The sequence below is a fragment of the Pinus tabuliformis genome, chromosome 1_1 (assembly GCF_031772625.1).
Source record: "Pinus tabuliformis cultivar Carrire ecotype Pingquan chromosome 1_1, CPIR1, whole genome shotgun sequence".
In the NCBI taxonomy this organism is placed as follows: Eukaryota; Viridiplantae; Streptophyta; class Pinopsida; order Pinales; family Pinaceae; genus Pinus; species Pinus tabuliformis.
The window spans coordinates 553460440-553468583 of record NC_142297.1 but is presented as its reverse complement, the minus strand read 5'-3'; positions in this window follow the sequence as shown (position 1 = coordinate 553468583).

Below are 8144 nucleotides of genomic sequence, written 5' to 3'. Positions count from 1 at the left end.
TTTCATTCTATTTTGTGCCAACACGAGGTTATCCTTTAAGAGTTGGAGGACTTGTTGTTGATGTTCGATGTGATGTTCCACTGCCTGAACCTTAGAATTTTCTCTTAAATATGATGTGATGGATGGTGGTTGATACCCATAAAGTGCCATAAATGGGGTCATTTTTGTTGCTGTATGGAAGGAAGTGTTATACCACCATTCAGCCAGAGGCAACCATTTGACCCATTGTGTCTGTTTATCAGATACAAAGCAACGAAGATATCCTTCCAAACATTTGTTTACTATCTCAGTTTGCCCATCAGATTGAGGATGATAAGATGAGCTATGAGCTAACTGAGTACCAAGACAAGAAAATAATTCTGTCCAAAAATTTCCAGTGAAAATGGGATCTCTGTCACTTACAATAATCTTTGGGTTTCCATGTAGCTTTTGAATTGTTTCCATAAATGCAGTAGAAACTGTACTGGCTTTAAATGGATGTGATAATGCACAAAAGTGTGCATACTTGGTAAGTCTGTCAACTACCACCATGATGACACTCTTTCCCTCAGACTTGGGTAAACCTGTGATAAAATCCATTGAAACCTCCTCCCAACGTTGGCTTGGAATGGATAAAGGTTGTAATAGACCCGGTGTCTTAATTGTTTCAACTTTATTTTGTTGGCAAACCAAACATTCCGCCACAAACTTTTGAATATCTGATTTAAGGCCATCCCAAAAAAATTCCTTCTTAACCCTGTGGTAAGTTTTTAAAAATCCTGAGTGCCCTCCTAAGGGAGAAGTGTGCAATTCCATAAGAATCTTTTGTTTTAGCTGGAATTCTTACAGAGGTATAAGCGATCTTTGTACCATAACGAATCATTTTTCCAGCTAAATGTATCAGACGTACTGGAATCTTGTTGTAGCTTTCGAATAAGTGCCCACACTTCTTCGTCATTCTTCCATTCCTCCCTTGCTTCGTTTATCCAATCTGGTTGGATAATAGAAATGGCGCACAACAATGCTTCCACATCCTCATCCTTTCTTGAGAGTGCATCTGCCACCACATTTTGCTTCCCTTTTTTGTAGATGATTTCAAAGTCATAACCCAACATCTTTGTGACCCACTTTTGTTGCTCTTCAGAGGATAATCTTTGTTCTAAAAAGTATTTAAGGCTATCATGATCCGTTTTTACCTTGAAGTGTCTTCCCATTAGGTAGGGTCGCCATTTCTTAAGTGCATGGAGTATTGCCAACATTTCCTTCTCATAAATAGCTTTGCTTAAAAACTTTCCCTTGATTGGACGACTTTCAAAAGCAATGGGTCTTTCATCTTGCATTAGAACAGCACCAATTCCATTTCCTGAAGCATCACATTCCACAATAAAGGTTTTTGTGAAGTCCGGTGTAGCTAAGACCGGTGCTTGGCACATTGCCTCTTTAAGATGTTCAAAGGCCTTTGTTGCTTCCGGAGTCCATGAAAATGCATCTTTCTTCAATAATGTTGTTAGAGGTGCTGCTATTCTCCCATAATTCTTAACAAACTTGCGATAATACCCTGTCAACCCAAGAAATCCTCGCAGATGCTTTATGGATGTGGGGATTTTCCATTCCTTAATGGCTTTAATTTTGCTAGGGTCTACCTTAACTCCTTCATGAGATACAATATGACCCAAATATTCCACCTCCTGGACTCCAAAGAAACATTTGGATCTTTTTGCATATAATTGTTTCTCCTCCAATAGTTGTAGCACCCTGTCAACATGTTCAACATGATCCTTCCAAGACTTGCTGTAGATTAGTATATCATCAAAAAATACTAACACAAATTTTCTAAGGAATGGTTTGAAAATTGAATTCATCAAACCTTGAAATGTTGAAGGTGCATTGGTAAGGCCAAAAGGCATGACCAAAAATTCATAATGACCCTCATGAGTTCTAAATGCCGTTTTCGGAATGTCTTCAATCTTCATTCTGATTTGATGATATCCCGAACGAAGATCCAACTTGGTGAAGTAAATTGATCCATGCAATTCATCCAGTAATTCATCAATGACAGGAATGGGGAACTTATCTTTAATAGTGAGCTTGTTGAGCTCCCTATAATCCGGACACATGCGCCATGATCCATCCTTCTTGTGCACCAATACTACTGGAGCAGAGAAAGAACTTTGACTCGGTTGAATTATACCAGCCTCTAGCATTTCTGCAACCATACGTTCAATTTCACTTTTTTGGACATAGGGATATCTGTACGGCCTGATGTTTGGAGGAACACTTCCTGGAATCAGATGAATAGCATGATCATGATCACGCATAGGTGGGAGACCTTTGGGAGTCTCAAATACCTTGGAATGATTGTCCAGGACTTTTTGGAGATCTGGAGAAATAGATGATTCCAATGTGGAAACATCTAGCGAACATAATTGTGCAATTACACCTCTTTGCTCCTTTTTTAGAAGCTTTGTCATACCATTAGAGCTGATTATCTTTCCTGGTTTCCCTGCAATACCCCTTAATTCAACTTCCTTTCCTTCCGTAGAAAATTTGATGAAAAGTTCTTGAAAATTAAAAGCTATTGTACCCAAGGATTGTAGCCATTGGACTCCTAGTACAACATCAGCACCTCCCATTGGAATGGAAAGCATTGGGCTAGTCAATACATATTCTCCCATGGATAGCTTGATATTATGGCACTTTCCAGAGCAATTTATTGTTCCTCCATTTGCAATCATCACTTGACACTCTGGTGCTGGATATAGGAAGCAATTCAATTCTTTTGCTACCCTACAATGAATAAAATTGTGGGTGCTTCCTGAATCAATCAACACTATTACCTTTTTCTTCTTGATTTGTCCTTCTATCTTGATGGTTTGAGGAGTGGTAATTCCCGCCAATGCATTACAAGATATGGTCGGATTTATTTGTTCTTCATCTAGGCTTTGTTCCTGGAGTATATCTTCTTCTTTTGACCTTTCTTGCTCCTTTTCTTCTTCCTCTTCACAATCTATGTAGAATAATTTCTTCTCAGCACACTTATGACCTTTAGTGTATTTGCTATCACAACTGTAACAAAGCCCTTTTGCTCTTTTTTCTTCCAATTGTTGTGGTGTCAACCTTATAGGTTGTGGAAGACTAGGGCAACAACACTTCCGTCTTTATAGTTGTGAGTGGTATGCTTCCTAGTTGCCATAATTTTGCTTTCCATTTTTCTTGCTAACCTGAATGCCTTCTCTAATGAATCAGGTTCCCAAAGGCGAACATCATGTTGGATATTATCCTTTAAAGACCCTATGAACACATCAATCCTATGCTCCTCTGGAATATCTTTTACCCTTATGTTCAATTTTTGGAACTCCTCAATGTGCTCCATTATTGAACCCTTTTGTTTGAGACTTATCAATTGGCTAAAAAAAGTGTTGCTTTTTGTATCTTCATAATGTGCTATCAATTCTTCCGTAAAAATTGCCCAAGTGATAAATTTTTTACGAGAGCAAAGCCATTGATACCATACAAACTGATTTGGTTCCAAATATAAAGTTGCCATACGTACCTTTTGTGTGTTTTGCACATTATTGAGATCGAAGAACTGCTCCATCTGTAATATCCATGTGGCGGGATCCTTGCCATCAAACTTCCTCATATCGATTTTTGGAATATGGTGGGTCTTCGATCCAACATTAGAGTCTATGGAATCATGATTAACATTACTTTTGTTCACATCATGAGTTTCCTTTACACCTTTTCACCATTAGTAAGTATTTCTTGTAGAAAATTTGTCAAATCTGTCTTCAAATCTGCCATGTCTGTCTTTAAATCTGTCTTCAAATCTGTCTTCAAATCCGCCATGTTTGTCTTCAAATCCATCTTCAAATCATCCATCTTAGCTTCCATGCCCTTTATCTTAGATTCCACGCCATTTATCTTAGATTCCACGCCATTTATCTTAGCTTCTGTTAGCTTTTGTGAGCGTGACATTTGTTGCACTTGTTCTTGTAATTTTGATATATCATGTAGCATTTCTTCCTCTTCTTCATGAGTCATGCTAGAGCTTTCAGGTTCCTTACTAGGTGTTTGCATTTTCTTTCCTCGGGGCATCAGTTACCGATAATAATGCTTTACTATGCCCTTTGAATTCCGTTAAACCAAGCTTACACAAAAATTTAAAAAAAAACTACACACCTTTTTTCACTTTATAGAAGCCTGATATTGAATCTGATGTATCTCTGTAATTTCAGATCATCCAATTCTGAAATTGCAACCTGTAGTAGCCTTCTGTGTCCTCTTTCCAATGCCACAAGTCTGACCCAAATTGGATTCTCCAAGGAAGAGTTATGTGAAATCTCCCACAGTGACTTGCTTTTAGACTAGTTCAGTAGAGCGAACTTGTACGACGTGCCACGAGTCACTGTTTCAACCTTTGGATCTGAAACTCACGTACAAGAAACTACAGTCCGTCCTCTTTCTGTACCTTCTTACGAAATTTCAATCCGATCACCAGAGAGAAAGTTATGACGATTTTCCCCAGGTCACCTGTTTTGAATGTAATTCAGGAGTCTGCAAAAAGACCAACTTCCTCAGATCATATCTCCGCAAATATCGCGCGAAAAGCTCTGAAATTCGGACCCAAGGTTCAGCGCGATTTCTTCTCAAATGGGTTTTTTTTTGCGACTTCTGAAACGTCACAGAAAAAAATTTATAGCGAAAATGCCACGATGACCTGTTTGGAGCAGCGAAACCCTAGAATCCAAAGCTCTGATACCAAATGTTATGAAACCAGCTCAAGAAAAGATAGAAAAGATAGATCAACGCCTTAGAATTCAGCCTCTTCGAGGGGGCAACCTCCTTTACATTACATAAATGAACAATTCTTGGATGATACAAATGACAAAACCTCCTTTCTATATATAGGAGTCTAAGGAGTCACAATATAATCCAGCTGACCTAACAATAATAATATAAAGCCACAAAAATAACAATAGAGGGATTCTATGGGGCACAGAAATAACAACATGGGGTTAATATGGGCACAACAATATAAATAAGGGGTGTAACTACAATAGTAATGTGGTAATCACTAGTATTATAGGGACCCAACACCCCCTCCATGTTGATGTTGTTCCGAGAAGAGTTAGCAAAAACACTAGAATTCCCCTTCCAGCGTGATAAACAAAGCTAGCATGTTGACATTTCATCAAATGGTTATTGGGCATCTTCTTATGTCATCTGTACATTTTGTCAAAGAATTAAGATATATCTTTTGATTCTCATTGTTGAAAAAAATGCCAATAATTCTCTAGTGAAATTTAGATCCCCTCCCGATGTCTATTCCATAAGGCGAAAGACCTCCATCACGCTTCGAAATTCCTCGATCATAAGCTAAAATCTCAGTAAAATGATGATCAATGTCCGGTTGTGACTCTCCAACATATCAACGAATACAGAGGATTGAACAATAACCCAACTATGATGCATGGCTGAAAATCATGTATATTCCACTGAAGTTTGGCGTAATTTCTCCAATAACATGAACATTGTGTTTGATTTTATATTGCAATTCAAGATTTTGATCAATTGATCAAAGACTTCATTTCCTTATTTTAAATATGAAGTATTTTTATGTTTTACACTAAGAATGTCCATGTTTTATTTTTTAGGAGTTGTAAAGAAAAAATTAAAGTTATGAAACAAAATTCATCATGTTTTTTACAGAAATTGAAAGACCCAAAAAAAATATAAAAAAATCTGAAAAAATTATTGATATCAAGCACTGATGCTTATAAAGCGTGACTCCACAACAATAAAGAAAGTAAAAAATTGGGAACCTTGAGAGCAGGATGCCGCGCAAAAGCATTTGAGGGATGCAAAATATAGATCATCATTCATTGAAAAGTAAAAACCAAGGGTTTAAGCCTGTTGAAGCCCTACCAATGGATTTCTTACATTAGGCATATCATAAAAAATAAAAACAAAAAACCCTCTAGGCTCATTGTTGTCACAATAGTGTTATTACTTGCGATTGAATTGATACATTTTCAACGAAGATATCATCATAATAAACTTGACTTGATGGTAGGGATAATTCTTCTTGGACCTTTAAATCTTTTCAGAATTTAAGCTTCTCTGAAGAAGATATTTGCAAAGCTCCATTAGATGAAGACAATGTCATAGGAAGTGGTGGAGCAGGAAAGGTGTATTGTATCACATTGCAGAACAATTAAATTATAGAAATAAAGTGAATATGGACAATGAACATCAACAGAAATATTTGATGCTTTATACAAAAATAATGAGGATAAGAAACGAAAGATAAGTGGCATGGATTTGGATTGGCCAACACAATGCAAGATTGAATTGGGGGTAGCTCATGAATTAGCATATCTTCATCATGAATGGTTGCCTGAAATTATTCACAGGGATGTAAAATCTACCAATATTTTGCTAAATAAATTTTATGAGTCAAGGATCACTCATTTTGGGATTGCCAAAATTGTTCAAACTTGTAGAGGAAAGGATTCTATAGTAGCTTTTGTAGGCACCCATGACTACATTGCTCCTGGTATGTTCAACTTAGTACTGTGCTTCCCTAGTTTTCACCTTTGAAAGTAGATAACATTTGGTAAACAAGGAAGAGGATTTCTTTTGTAGACTTGAGCTAGGAGTTAGGGGTTGCGTCCTAAAGAATAGGATGTCGTCTAAACTAGAGAATGGGAGGTCTTTATGAAAATAATTCAGGCCAAGAAGTGGAAACCTATGTGTAAATAATTCGAGCCAGCTTGTGGAGATCAACGCAAGGAAATAGGGCCAGGAAGGCTGCAAGGAATAGGAGTTGGATCAAGTGTGTTTGTAGGGTGAGTCCAACTAGTACAATGTGAGGACTAGATTGTTATCAGTGTGATAAATTTCCCTGTAAGAGAACAAATTGTTCAAACTCTGTCAATAAAATACTACAGCAAAGAAAGATGGGGTTTTCCCAATTGGGTTTCCCAAGAAAAATTGTGTAATTTGTGTGACTGTGTTATTTATTTGTGTGTGTTTATTCCACTATTGAATTATTAAGAGATTCTGCATCTTGGTGGAAGTAAACTAGTTTTAGTTTTGGCTCAACCCCTTGCAAAAATATCTAGAGCTCATTCTTAATCAGAATTAACACCATCTTTAGTTTCTAGCGAAAAACCTTCATTAAACTTTAATAATTCTCATACCTAATGTAGATGTCATGCTGAAAATCGACGATTACCTTAAAGCTTGACTGAGACCAGAATCAGATTCCTTAGATGCACACTTGAAATTCAGGAAATTTATTATCAATGGGTGTAGAGGCACTTCTAAATCCAAAATGGTATAATTCTAAATATTTTTGTGTTCAAGTAATTTTTCAAATATGTTTATTTTAGTTTTGTTGATAACATATAAATCCTATATGGTTACCCTTTAATATTAATTTCTCCAATGATATGACAACTCAATATTTAAAAGTATTAAATTTCCAATGAGCCTTGTTCCATATAAATAGTAGATAATACATACAAATAAATACAAATTGAGATCGTTCTAGCCATATATGTTCCTCGATGAACAAAGGTAAGCACTAAGAATTAGCTAATAGCCTTATTTCATGACAACTTTGAGTAGTTACTCAATGTTTGTAAAAATGAAATAAGTTGTTTGTTATCTTTCAATTCAAAGTAAAATGAAGTCGTTTGTTATAGAAAAGCATGTATATTGTTACTTGAGAGAAAATATGGAGAGAATAACAATAAAGATGATGAAAAATATTTTCACTTCATGAGCACTTCAATGACTACTATAATTTACTATAACAAAAAATGAGAAAACTAATTTAACTTTGATAGACAATCTAGCAAACAAAAAATTGCAACATTCCACATTGGTAAATCAGGGGAAAATGTAGAGACTACGTAGTGATTAGGCATGACATTACTAGTACAGAAGGTCTTCCTGTGGCTAGAAGCTCACTAGAATTCATTGCACCAGCTCGTGCAATAACAAGGTCATTGTTGCATAATCCAAGTCCATGTTATTCAGGAACCTGAAAGTCATTGAAGAATATTTTAATTCCACTTCCCAGACATGTGACACTATTTCACATAGAAATATCTATGATAGGACACAACATAAGCCTCATAATGCAAGCCATTTAA